The 12902-nt window shown below is 27.4% G+C and overlaps 2 long non-coding RNA genes across 2 annotated transcripts in view; one reads left to right on the forward strand and one right to left on the reverse strand.

Moving 5' to 3' along the window:
- Positions 1–12902, reverse strand: part of LOC139426304 (uncharacterized) — a 128177-nt gene that overhangs the window by 108989 nt on the left and 6286 nt on the right. The window lies entirely within an intron of this gene.
- Positions 7992–12902, forward strand: part of LOC122268764 (uncharacterized) — a 39712-nt gene continuing 34801 nt past the window's right edge. Inside the window, exon 1 of the long non-coding RNA XR_006224680.3 lies at positions 7992–8465. This is a non-coding gene — a long non-coding RNA (uncharacterized LOC122268764). The remainder of the gene's footprint in view (positions 8466–12902) is intronic.

A 12902-nucleotide genomic window follows, 5' to 3' on the forward strand; every position in this document is an offset into this window, starting at 1 on the left:
TAACCGAATAAATGGCTTTTACAGGGTAAACCATCAACCAGTGAAGGAATACTACCCAGTGAAGGAACATTTCATATATATTGATTAAAAATAAGAATTTGATAGTTTTTCTTTAAATTGATTGGTAACAATAGCTTACTGCCAAGCAATAGGAAGTCATCTAGCAATGTTTTGGATTACCTAGTCAAATAGACTTCTCTGGAAAAATTTTCGAATTTTTTATTATCTCTGCAACACCTTGTTTCTTTGAAAAATTGTAAGGTGAGTGTTTGTATTCATATGCTTGAAGTGGAATTAATTGCATGTAATAGTTTTATTTTTCTCACTGTGAAAAAGGGAATTCAAAATATAGTTATTGAAGTTACGTTTCATTTTTTTAAGCATCATAGCATAATAAAGTATTGAGATAAGGGGGTGTTTATTCACTGGATCACCAGACGATGAAAAACCAGTGAAGGAACCAGTGCTCCTTCACTGGGTTTTTTTTTAAGTTAATGAAAATAAAAGATAAACTTTAATTTTCTTGTACCTTTAGTGATGTTCCGCATCAAAAGTATGTTAAAAATACGAAAAACAACTTCAAACCAGTGAGGGAGCAGGCATGTTCCTTTACTGGGTATAGATTTCCCAGTGAATGAACAGTATGTGTTAATATGTTGACACTTTAATTTTCAATTCATGATTACAAAAAAAAGTTAGCATTTTCCAAGTATTTATATGTTATAATTTCAAGAATAGGCTTGTTTTTAAATATTTGTATATCTTATAAATTCATAAAGAGCATTAAAAAATAACCAAAATTAAGTGTTCCTTTACTGGGTATTCATTGACTGGTAAGAGCTGTTCCTTCACTTGGTCTTCTTACTACTTGTTATGTGAACCTCCAAAACTTTAAAACAATATTATCTAAGTTCTCTACAACTTTTTTACATAATTTGTAATTAGTAACAAATATGTTGACACTGTCATTTAACTAAAATTGCGAATTTTGAAATTAATATGATTTTTTAAAAGGCAAGCGAAGTTTAAGTATTCCTTCACTGGTTAGTTTATCCTACCATACTCTAAGATATCATGATAAAATTATCAACTTTTACCACAGTTACCAACTTTTATCACATATTATAAAACCATATTTTATTGTTCATTTTACTAAATTCATTACCAAAGCGCTTCTGTAAAAATTACTGAGCTTTTTGTTATTCCCATAAAGTCAGTAATATGGCAAATTTTACCTAATTCTATTAGTTTTGCTTTTATTTCTCAGTGCAAATTCACTACTCAATATCAACGCACATACTATCACACAATACTATTGTATTATTAATGAAGTTTTGTTTGAATTTCTTGCAAATATATTATTGTTTTTTTACCTTTATTTTTTTCTTTTTTTTTTTGTTTTCTTTTCTTGTTTAGATCAGATTATATTTTTTTATCTTTTTAAATAAAATTGCTCAAATATCATACGTGACAGCTGACACTCCTGGTTGGGGTCTAATTTTTAATCATTTCTGTAATTTTAAAATTATTAAAATCAAATAGAAAATAGTTAAATAGAAAATTCACTTCGCTAATTGGAAATTTTTTTACGAAGAAATTTCCAAAATGTTCCTTGGTTCCTCGAAAAAAATTCGCAAAATAGAAGTTCGCTAAATAGAAGTCCGACTGTGTTACATTTCATTAGGCGGTATATTATTTTGATAAGTTAGATTTAAATTTGATGAGAAGGCAAATATTTAATTTTTTATCATCCTTTCTTTCATGACTTTGCATCTTTTTTTTTATCTTGGAAATATTATCCATTCAATTAAAATGATAAAAAAATACAAGAATGATTAAGAGGTTTTAAATATTGTTTTTATAAAACATGCACTACTGTATAAAATACAAAAGCATTTCAATATTATATTTCAATATTTTATTATTATTATAATTGTTAAGCTTTAATGAAATAAATGTTATTATATATTTACACTAATGTCTTACACTATTAGAGATTTCTCGGAAAAAATGGTTAAATAACAATTTTTTTTAAATTCCATTTTGTCATGTTCAAACAATACAGTCAAATAACCGTAAATGAGATGGTAACCAAACTGTTAACTGGGAGAAAAACTGTTTTTTATCTGCCTTAACCTAATACAGTTACACAACCAGAATTTTATCGCACCAACTGAGCCCACCTAATGAGGCCACTTAGTTCCTTCCGACAGCGTACATATTATAGCCGAAATTGCTCTAATCTATCAGTTTCATGATCGACAGAGTAGACAGTCTCATAATCGACATGTTTGAATCTCAGCGTTGGCACCACAATATTTCCTCCATTCCCTACAACACATGAAGAGTTTCCAGTGTTTTGCTCTCCCCAATTTGCGTCCTGCTCTCTCCAATGTCCATTACCTAACAAAAAGACTAGCTTTAATGTCAGTAAAATTTCTTTACCATGATTTTGTAACCATGCTACTTGTAAAAAAAAATGGTATATATTTTTGTATTCATGATTTTATAACCATACTAGTTGTAAACTGCTTTCAAAACTGTAAAGATAAAAAAGTGCACCTTACTGTAAACTTACCTTTATCTTATACCTTTCTGATTCATTAAAGTTCTATGATGTCTAATTTTACTAATCTAATTTTAAAAATCTATTGTAAAAGTAGCTACAATGTATTTCTTTTCAATCGAAATCTAAGACTGCATTCACAGCAGTGTGCAATCCGTACTATACGCATGATTGTAAACGTAAAGCGTCAATCAGATTTTCAATCCTCGGAGGTGGGGGCTTTAGAATAATAGATTTTACTTCAATTTTTTAATTTCCGGGCAAGTTTAGAATCTAATTAGTTCAACATCGGAAGGAATGATGTGTACAGTACAAACCTTATTCTTAACACTGGTGTAGACTTTTTTTTTATAACCGGTTTTAAAAGAGTTGACCTAATTTTGAGTCAACGACTTTCAATGTTCAATTCCGTAGCCTTGCAAATTTGAAACCAATCCAGAAGACAAGGGAACTCCGGGATTGATGCAAACTAGCCTTCAAGGAAGACTTTTTTGTGGAAATATCCAGCAGCTGCGTTACACGAAGAAGAAAGCCATGAAATCCTCAACCAGTTAGTTCTTGGCAAGGGAATGCCGATGTAGAGTTGTAAATTTTTTATTAAAATAAAAGTAGCATAAACTTTATAGTTAGCGAAAATGCTACTGCTCCTTATTCAGTATTTTGCCCAGAGTCTTAAATTCTCTTAAACAAGTCCTGCAGTAAACGAAATCTTTTTTTAGTTAAAGGAGTCAATGTATCAGAACAAATATCTTTCAATATATTTTTATTAAACTGAAATTGGTTAAAATTATTCAAATAATAATTTTCCCACTAATAACTCATTCAGGTAATTTTAATAAGAATATTTAACTTCCAATAATTCACATAATAAACTTTTTCATATTTTTCCACAATAATAAAACTGGGGAACAAACATTTTTTTTCTGTTGCATCAGAATTTTTTTAACAGATCAAAGATATATTTTCTATTCGATGATTTCAAATACACAATCAGTTTCTCTCTCCAAGCTACAGCTTTTCTAATGGCATTTTTAGTCTATTTTTTGACTAAATGTACACGAAATGAAATGTCAAAAATTTTTAATTTTGGAAACCGAAACCAAAACTAAACAGGGTGTTGCCACCGGAAGTTAGAAATTTTAGAAAACGAAACCAAAACGAAATCAGGTGAACAACTCAACTCAACTCAGAAGCAGGAAGGAAACAACTCAAGTCGACCTCCGCTTGAGCCGCCTGTGTGCTGGAATCGGCTTTTTTATACTGCTTATGACAGTAGGTCTAAAAACGTCATTTATAATAAAAACCTGTAGTTTTAGGAGCAAAACTAAATTCATTTCTGAAGCCCTTACAACCGAATTTGACAAGATCAAGTATTTGAATAAATGCGACAAAAAATTTGTTCCCTAGTGTATGTCCTGTTATAATTTTTACAGAAATAATTATCATGATAAGTTTTTACAGTTATTTATATAATAATTGGACACAAAAATAAATAATACCAAACAATGGAATAAACTGTTTATACTCTGTTACAAAATTGTTCACATCAGTACAAATTAGGTTAAAATTGTGTCTTAAGTAGTTTTCAATCATATAATTTTTTTTACAGTATATCATGTATTAAATACATTTTAGTTACAATAATTTTCACACTGGTTCAAAATTTTTTTTAAAATTTTCGTAAGTATTTCTCTTAAAATTTCTTCAATCATAATCACTTTTACAATAAGCCATTTAATATTAAAGTGCAAAAATAAATAGTAACTAAATAATAAAATTATTTTATTATTATTTTTTTTTGTTTACAATATTGTGCATTTAATAATTCGCATATTCTTCACTATTTTAACAAAATTTCTATGTTATTAATAAAGGTAAGAAAGAAGTTAATAAAGTTTGGACACTGCGTTACAACGTTTATATTCTTAACACATGTTGCAATGTTAAACATCAAATATGTCGTTTACAAAATATGTTATGCTTAAGAAACAACACAATTCTTAAATATTGTGGTATATTAATATTTCTTACTCATATGAACATACCATATGAACGTAACTTAGTAATAGAATTCTTAAAGATATCAGAAAATTCGATCTAGATAATCAAATTCTTTTAATTTGAATAAGTACATAAAATACAAGTTAAACATGAAGCATGTAAAACGAAAAAAGAAATGATTTCAGAATATTTAGTAGATGAAACGATCTCATTTTAATTTTATCACTATTGAATATATTACATCGTTTTTATTTTTATTTTATGCATTGAAAATAAAAGTACTTGATGACATGTTATTATGATAACATGTGACATATATAATTTGATGACATTGAAATAAAAACTAAATATGCATCAAAAATATATGTTGTACTTTTCCATCAACATCTCGCATTATACTCTCGTAAATTTGCTAGTAAGTACACTGAGAAAAAAAGTATGGTCAATACAACCGGAATATGGTAAAACTTAACGTGTTTCTTGCTCTATGGTAATTTTTACCTAATCGCTTTAGTAATGATTTTGGTAAAATCAACAATAAAATATGGTTTCATATTATGTGATAAAATTGGGTAAATGAGGTAAAATTAGGTAATTCTATCGTAATATCTTAGGGTCATTCATTTGGTTAAATTTACTTTTCAGTTTTGAATCTTTTATCATATGTGTGGTAATAAGAACTATAATTTTTAAAACCAACATTTTCGGTAAACCGTTACCATATTAACGAAAAAAATTACCAAATGAATGATTTAAATACCATATATTTCAGTTTTATTGACTAGAAATGAGTTTTTATTTATTTTTTACCAGAAATGTCATTATTTTATAGTACGGTAATTTTACCAGAATTTTTGTCTCTGCGCAATGTTAACTTTCGTATTCAAATTTTTCCGAGCATAATTTTCTTTAAAGTTTGAGTTGAATCATTTTTATATTTAAAAATTTAAAGCAAGGTCTTACGTAAGCATTACGTAAGCATAAATTTTAAAATTTTCCAAGTGATTTTTTTTTAATTTCTTTTTCTTGTCTTCTTGGAAAATTTTGAAAATGAAGATATTTTTGCGTATTAAGTGAACATTGCTCAAACCCACCTCCCTCTTGAACAAGCAAATTACATTCTTACCCTTTGGATTTGTAATATTTAAACGTCCCCGGAATTTCAAAAAATTTAACGAAACCATGTTTGATTTCAAGCAACAAAAATTGCTGGTAATATCTCACAGACTATTCATTAGAAAATAAAAATTTAAAAAAAAAAAAAAAAAAAATTAAAATTTAATAAAATAAATTTAATTTAAAAAAAAAATAAAATAGAGTACAAAAATAATTTATCTCGAAGAATTCCGAAATTTTCAATTTCAATAAAAGAGGGATGTTAGCAAATTTGTTCTTCTTCTTTAAATTCGAATTCACAGGTGCTGGTGAACCGAAAAATATTGGAGTAAACAACCCTGGTTGCGGCCTACCTGTCATATTGTTTGATGTATCACTGTGATTTTCTCCTGCAGATTCGGAGGGGCATATTTCAGGACTATAATTTAGAAGACTTTTTTTTTATATACAAAAAAAGAATAAAAATAAAACAGGCAAAAAGATTGACTCAGTTGATTATTCTTACCTTGTAAGCATGTCAGAACATTTAGTGAAAAATGTCGTAATTATTTGACTGGATTAAAGACAGTCAATACTAAGCTGCAGTGCAATTACAAGGGTTAACGAGTGTGAAAAGTTTCGTTTATTTAAACTATTAAAACTAAATGTTTGTCTGATTCGTTTCCTCTTTCCATGAGCGTGGTGACTGAAGCGTTTATATTTTCACACCGTCTATAGTTAATTTTATACAAGCGTTTTTAAAATTACCAAAAGAAAATATTTCTGTTGAGAATGTAGATTTGAGCAAATTAGGAGATGTAATTGAATCCACCTCAACAATTTTGAGAGTCAAGAATTCAAATGCGTTGAGCAAAAAAGACAAGTTCATTCAGAGAAAGTGCACTGAGAAAAAAAGTATGGTCAAAACTATCAGAATATAATAAAATTTAACGTATTTCTGGCCCTATGGGATCACCAAAAGGCTCGGTAATATTTACCGAAACCCTTAGAAAATAATTTCGCAAAATTTGCATTAAAATATGGTTTTATTATAAGTATGATCATAACTACTAAAGCATGAAAAGTATGATCTAAACTACCAGAAATTAGTTAAATTTAGCGTGTTTCTGGCTCAATGGAAATGTTAAAAAGATTTAAAGAGTTCTTTTTCTCTCGCTGCATTACGGTTCGAAGTATTTATAGTTTAATTATGGTTCAAACTAACAATATTGTGATTTAAGGTTGCACTGATTTTACTAGTAGAGTACCCTAATAGAAGTGCCTTTGTTATTGGTATTACCTTGATATCTAAGTCGCACTCAAAGTAACACATGCACTCCCCAAAACATTGGGTAAGCGTTGAACTATAAGTTTAGATCTTTGAACTATAATATGGTGCAAATTCGCTGCAACCTTAATAAGGTGTTAAATTGAACCATAATTGCATGTAATTTAATCCTTCTGAAATTGTTTATGCTATGTTATGATACCATTTAAACGAAACCACGTTTAATTTGAAGCTTTCTATAATTGTTATCATGGCCCAAAGAATTTATGGCTTAATTATGGTTTAAAGTACTGATATTATGGTTTAAAATTATACCGATTTTACTAATAGAGTACTTCAATATTGGTGTGTTAGTTATTTGTAGAATTTAATAAGTTCCTTGCAAAAAAATATTTTCAGTCTCAAAAAATGCACCATAATATTGGTACCTCGAAGCATAATACGGTACAAATTTACAACCTTAAAGAGGTAGTACTATATTTCTGCTTTGCAGTATATTTAAAACAAATAAGACTAATAATTTCATATTATATTTCTAATTTTGTTCTGTACTATATTTAAATTGCACTATATTTAAATAGCACTATATTTCTATTCAAGTTGAACAACAATATCGTTAGATCAAATTTAAATTCAATAATAACGTTCAACACGTTCCGAAATTTTCAAAAGCTAATATATTATACAGGAAAAATATAAATAAAAAAAAATAGATTATGTAGAAAAAAATATTTTTTAAAAAAATGTAATATACGGAGAAAACTATATAAGAAATATAATAAATAGAAAGAAAAGAAAAAGATCCAATAAAAGTGGAAATTAGATGGTGCAAATAAAACCACAACCTGAAACACCTGACCGTTTAAACGGTAGCAAAACCAATTTTCTACGAACGATTATAACAACCGCTTTTAAGGGGAACAAAACGTAAAACCTAAGGCAAGCATGATCTAGAAGAAAAAAAGAAAAGATTATGACAATCAACCTCTTAAAATGAACGTGAAAATAAACGAAACAAACTGCTACAATGAAAAACCTGCAATTAATTTCGAGCCTCAGGGTTGACCAGAAATGGAATACACCCCAAGGGGGCAGCGCCCCTCTCACGACGTGACCCTAAAGCCCCCGATCTACTGACAAGACCCCAGCTCGATTCATCAGCTCCAGGTTTTGATCAGGGAGATCCTAAAATACAACAGTCCAGTCAATCCTGATTAATGCTAGATAGTTTTTTTTCCCCCATCTTTTTTATGGCCACGCACTCACGTTATTTTACTCAAGACAGAGGGTAATTTTTCACCGTATTTGAAGCCTAATTTTTTTTTGTTTTGTTTTGCCTCTCGGTTGGTTTTTCTCTAGAACGTTTTTACCTCGCGTTCGCAGTTTCATTTCGCGATGTCCACTAGTTAGATGAACTCTAAGGTAAACTGCATGTTGCTTTTTTAGATATTGTATTTTTTTAAATTTTTAACTGCTAACCGCGACGAAAACTGCATTGGGAGAGACGCACAAAACGTAAGTAGAAGTTATGTAAATGTTTTGGATTCGCGTGCGTAAGAACAACCGAAAATGACAATTTAATGTCGAAAAATCTCTCTTTTATGATTTTGAATGTTTTAAAAGCAGGAATTTAAATAACTGATTGCTGTTACTTATCAGTAATGATAGAGATTGATTAGTGTAATATTGTAAAATTACTCTTAAAAAGGACGGAAATGGCTCATTTAAAAAAGAGATTACAAATGGCGGCATTCTTTTATTTTTTGAAATATTTTTGCTCATGAAACTTCCCAAAAAGTTAGCTGTAACATTTGTCTTATAAAAATATGGCTTTAATATAATTAATAGCATTATTATTTAAATTTAGTTCTCTGAATAGATTGAAAATTTTATAATTTAATCTTAGAAGTCATAATACGGTTTTAAAATATGCTTAACTGTTGATTTCAGTATATTATGGGGTTTTAAATATTCTTACTGAAGGCAATCATTTATTCTTATTATTTTTAAATACTCATCAGTTTAACTAATTCTTTGCAGAGGAATATTCTTAATAAGTTTCATTCTAAATATATCTAGAATATTCTTAATATGTTGCATTCTAAATGTATAAAGAATATTCTTCATTTTTTAAATTCTATAAACATGAAGAATATTCCTAATATGATATATTCTAAATATATAAAGAATATTCTTAATATGTTACAGTCTGTATAAACGAAAAACAAAATCTATAATTAAATAGCTGTTAAAGAAAGAAATTAATAAATAAGCTAACATTTGCTCATTTTAAAACGAGTTTGAAACAAAATAATAGTAGCTTTCCTTTTAGTTACTTGTAAAAGAAAAAAAAGAAAATTTAAATAATTTTTATTTAAAAATTAAATAAAAGTGCATTTTATCCTAATTGAGTGAACAAAGAAATTTAATACTGAAATCTGTGATTAAATAAATAACATATTTTTTTACTCGCAATTTTTTTATTATTCATATTGATATATTCTTTAAAGATAGGTCCTTATTTTTTTTGTTATAGATAGATTTTAATTTTATATCATACATTAAAATCTATCAAATTCCTCAAAGAAGATTTGTAAAAATATCATTATTTGTAATTTACGTAGTAATGTAATTTTACATATTCTTATTGCAAAAAGCAATCTAATTCTCCAATGCATTATATTCCGTTAGGGTTAGATTTTTAAAAAAAATTGATTTAATTGCAATGTCAATTTAATTTACATGGATTCAAGTACTTATAACCGGAATAAGTCAATGGTTGCTAGTTTTAAATGGCAAAAATTTTCTACATTTGTTGCATGGTTTTCAAACAGGACAAAACACTATTACAACTTCTGAAATGAACAACTTTTTATCTTTTCAACTTTTTATTATTGCAAATCACATTAATAAAATATTAAATTTTGAAATATTAAATTTTTTTTATATTTATTTAAAAGCATAAATAATTGTTTTTATTTCTAATTTTATATTTTTCTGATTTAAGAACAAATTTGTAATAAAATCTGCAAATAGGAAATTAAATATGAAAATTACTTTATAATATTAGGGCAAAAAAGAAAAGACTGATGAAAATCCACTCTAAATTAATTAATTGCAATTTTCATATTTTTCGTATTATCAACTTTACCAGTTATTAGAAATAAATAACAAAAAAAAAACGTGCTAAAATTTTCCTTTTTAAATTTATTATTCAGTTAGTATAGTAATAATTTGTAAATTGAAACAATGAAACAATGACAAATGAAAAAATTGAACAATAGCAAATAATAGAAATAAAAAATCACTGCAATAACAAACAATAAGAATAATAAACAAAAATAAAAGCAATAGCAAGCAACAATAATTACCAATTACACTACTATGCTATATTAATAAATTGATAAAATGAACAAAAATCTAAATTTTAAAATCATTGTATAGATAGATTGTGTATATTTGCTCTTAATCGAACAGAAACAATAAAAAAGAATAGCATTATGTTTTTGAAAAATGGATGAAATATAGCCGAAACAAATTTATTCAAACAGTATCATCAAATCTGTAACAAATAACAACAATAACAAAAACTGAAATAATAATGAGCGATAAACTAAAGCTGAAATAATAAACAAGAATAATATAAACAATAATAAACAACTATTATAAACCACTAATCTAATGTGCAAAATGATAGATACAAAATATTGGTTTCATGATTTTTAAAAAAAAAATCTAGTATTAAATAATTTTTCTTTATTCAGTGTTCTATTCTTATGTCAGAGTTAATTTGCACATTTTCTTTGAAAACAAAAGGGCAACGAAAGAAAATAAATATATTCAAAAGAACAATCAAAACTGAATATATTTTTTAACGAAAAATAAGAATAATTTATTTAAAGATGTAGTGCAATTTTATCTAAATATCTTCTAATATATAATGTAAAATATTAAAGTAATTATTAACTTAAAATAACAATATTGTTTAATGCGATATTATAATTTTAAATAATTATTTTCATTAATGTATAAAACTTCATTTATATCATAAATCAATTGTTTATTAAAAAAGATTTAAGTTTCATGTTAAAGTAAAACTCTTTCGTAATAAATAGTCGTAGGTTGACGGGGTGATTGGTGTTAAGGATCCCCCATTTCTTAACCAAAAGGCATAAGGGTGACAATATGGCTAGCGTTGCGCAACAACCGCCTTTATTTATATGAAGCTGGGAGGGCTTCATCTCGTTACTGTTGATAATACCCCAGCCTTTCTCAATTGTTTCAGGCTTAACCATTGTGCCATCGTTGTCCTTAAACTCTTATTAGTAAAGAAGTTTCTGAGAAAAAATTTAACGGAAAAATAATAATAATAATATAAAATATATGTTAAATTATAATTGGGTATAATATGAAAAAAACACAACTACTTCGATTTAGTAGGAACAACATATGACGCAATGCTAAACGAATGGAATTTAGTTGTTGTTTATTTAGTTATTGTTATTAGTAGTTGTTGTTATTTGTTTTAGTTGTTGTTGTTTATTTAGTTGTATTTAGTTTCAGTAACTTTTCTTTATAATGCAATAAAATCTGGCGAGCAGCTATTTAAACGATCGAACACTTCGTTTGTTTATTTGTGGCTTGAAGTTAGGCTAGCAGAAAATGCCGTTCATGGGTTAAATTTAGTAGGAACAACACAACCTGTGACGTAGGCTATATTATACCCAATTATCTAATTTCTTATAAAACAAACTAACACTTTTATGTGTTCGCTTTTTACATATTTTTTTTGTGTTACTGAATTTAATTTACTAAATTAAAATAACAATTAAGAAGCGTGTTCAATTGTTTCGTAGTTTTGCTTTAGAACAGATATGAATTCTTCTTTGATTTATTTGAAAATGGCTTCTAGAACAACACGTACTGGACAATTCTGCCTATCGTCAAATAAACCGAATCATAAATGTTCTAGAATTACAAGAGAAACCATTCTATTCTTTAAAGGTTCATTACTAAGAATAATCAATAATTTCGATTACTTTCTTGCCAAAAATAATGTGCAAAAAATTTCTTAAGAAGGAAATTCGTTAAGCTTTATTCGTGACTAATTTGAAAAAAAAAAAAAAATGCCATAACAACTGCCGTCATTTTCCTTTGGCAACTCTTTTTACGACCTTTAACTAATCATTCATTATTTTGACACAATGATATTGAACATCAATGACGCGATTGGCGAAAGAAAAAGAATTACACCAAATAATACCTCGCCAACAATACATTTTTTTTTCTACAGTAGCAGCTGATAATCACGCAAAGGTTGTAAAAGACGGGCGTCCAAAATGCGGGGAAATTATATCATCAAGTATACGTAAGAATGGGTATGCTACATAACCAAATATGCTGTAATGTTTTCTCAACTTAGCTTGGCACCTTGAAAGCAAACACTACGAAACATAATGTTGTAATTTATGGTTCCTTTGTCAAAAGGTGTTGTCGTGTAGTTCTTTTTTATTAGTTTGCAAATAAATGCAACTGATATCTTAGCGAAAAATCGTTTGGGAGCTTGAGTTTTATAACTGAGAAGTTTATGCTACGCGTTGGTTTTATTGTTATTTTTTACGCGTTTTAACGGAAATAAAAATTCTTTGAAATTATTTATTAATTTTCTTAAGATTTTTCTATATTTACTTTATGATTTAAAAGGGTCCTTTTTTTTCTCTATAAATTATTTTACTTAATTTTTTGAGGGAAAAAAAGAGAATTTTTTTTTTTTATTTAGACGTTGGAATTGAGAAAATGCTTTTAGAGGTTTTATAAGAACTGAAGTTTTTTTTCTTCCTTTAAGATAGTTTTTTTAAAATAGTTGCTTAAAATTTCTTTAGAATAGTGTTAGCAGTCTATGTTCTTTAATTAAGTGCAGAATTCTGAATTGTTTTGTGTTTAAGCAGGTAG

Source organism: Parasteatoda tepidariorum, chromosome 10, assembly GCF_982258835.1.
Source record: "Parasteatoda tepidariorum strain Cologne lab strain chromosome 10, Ptep-v5.0, whole genome shotgun sequence".
In the NCBI taxonomy this organism is placed as follows: domain Eukaryota; kingdom Metazoa; phylum Arthropoda; class Arachnida; order Araneae; family Theridiidae; genus Parasteatoda; species Parasteatoda tepidariorum.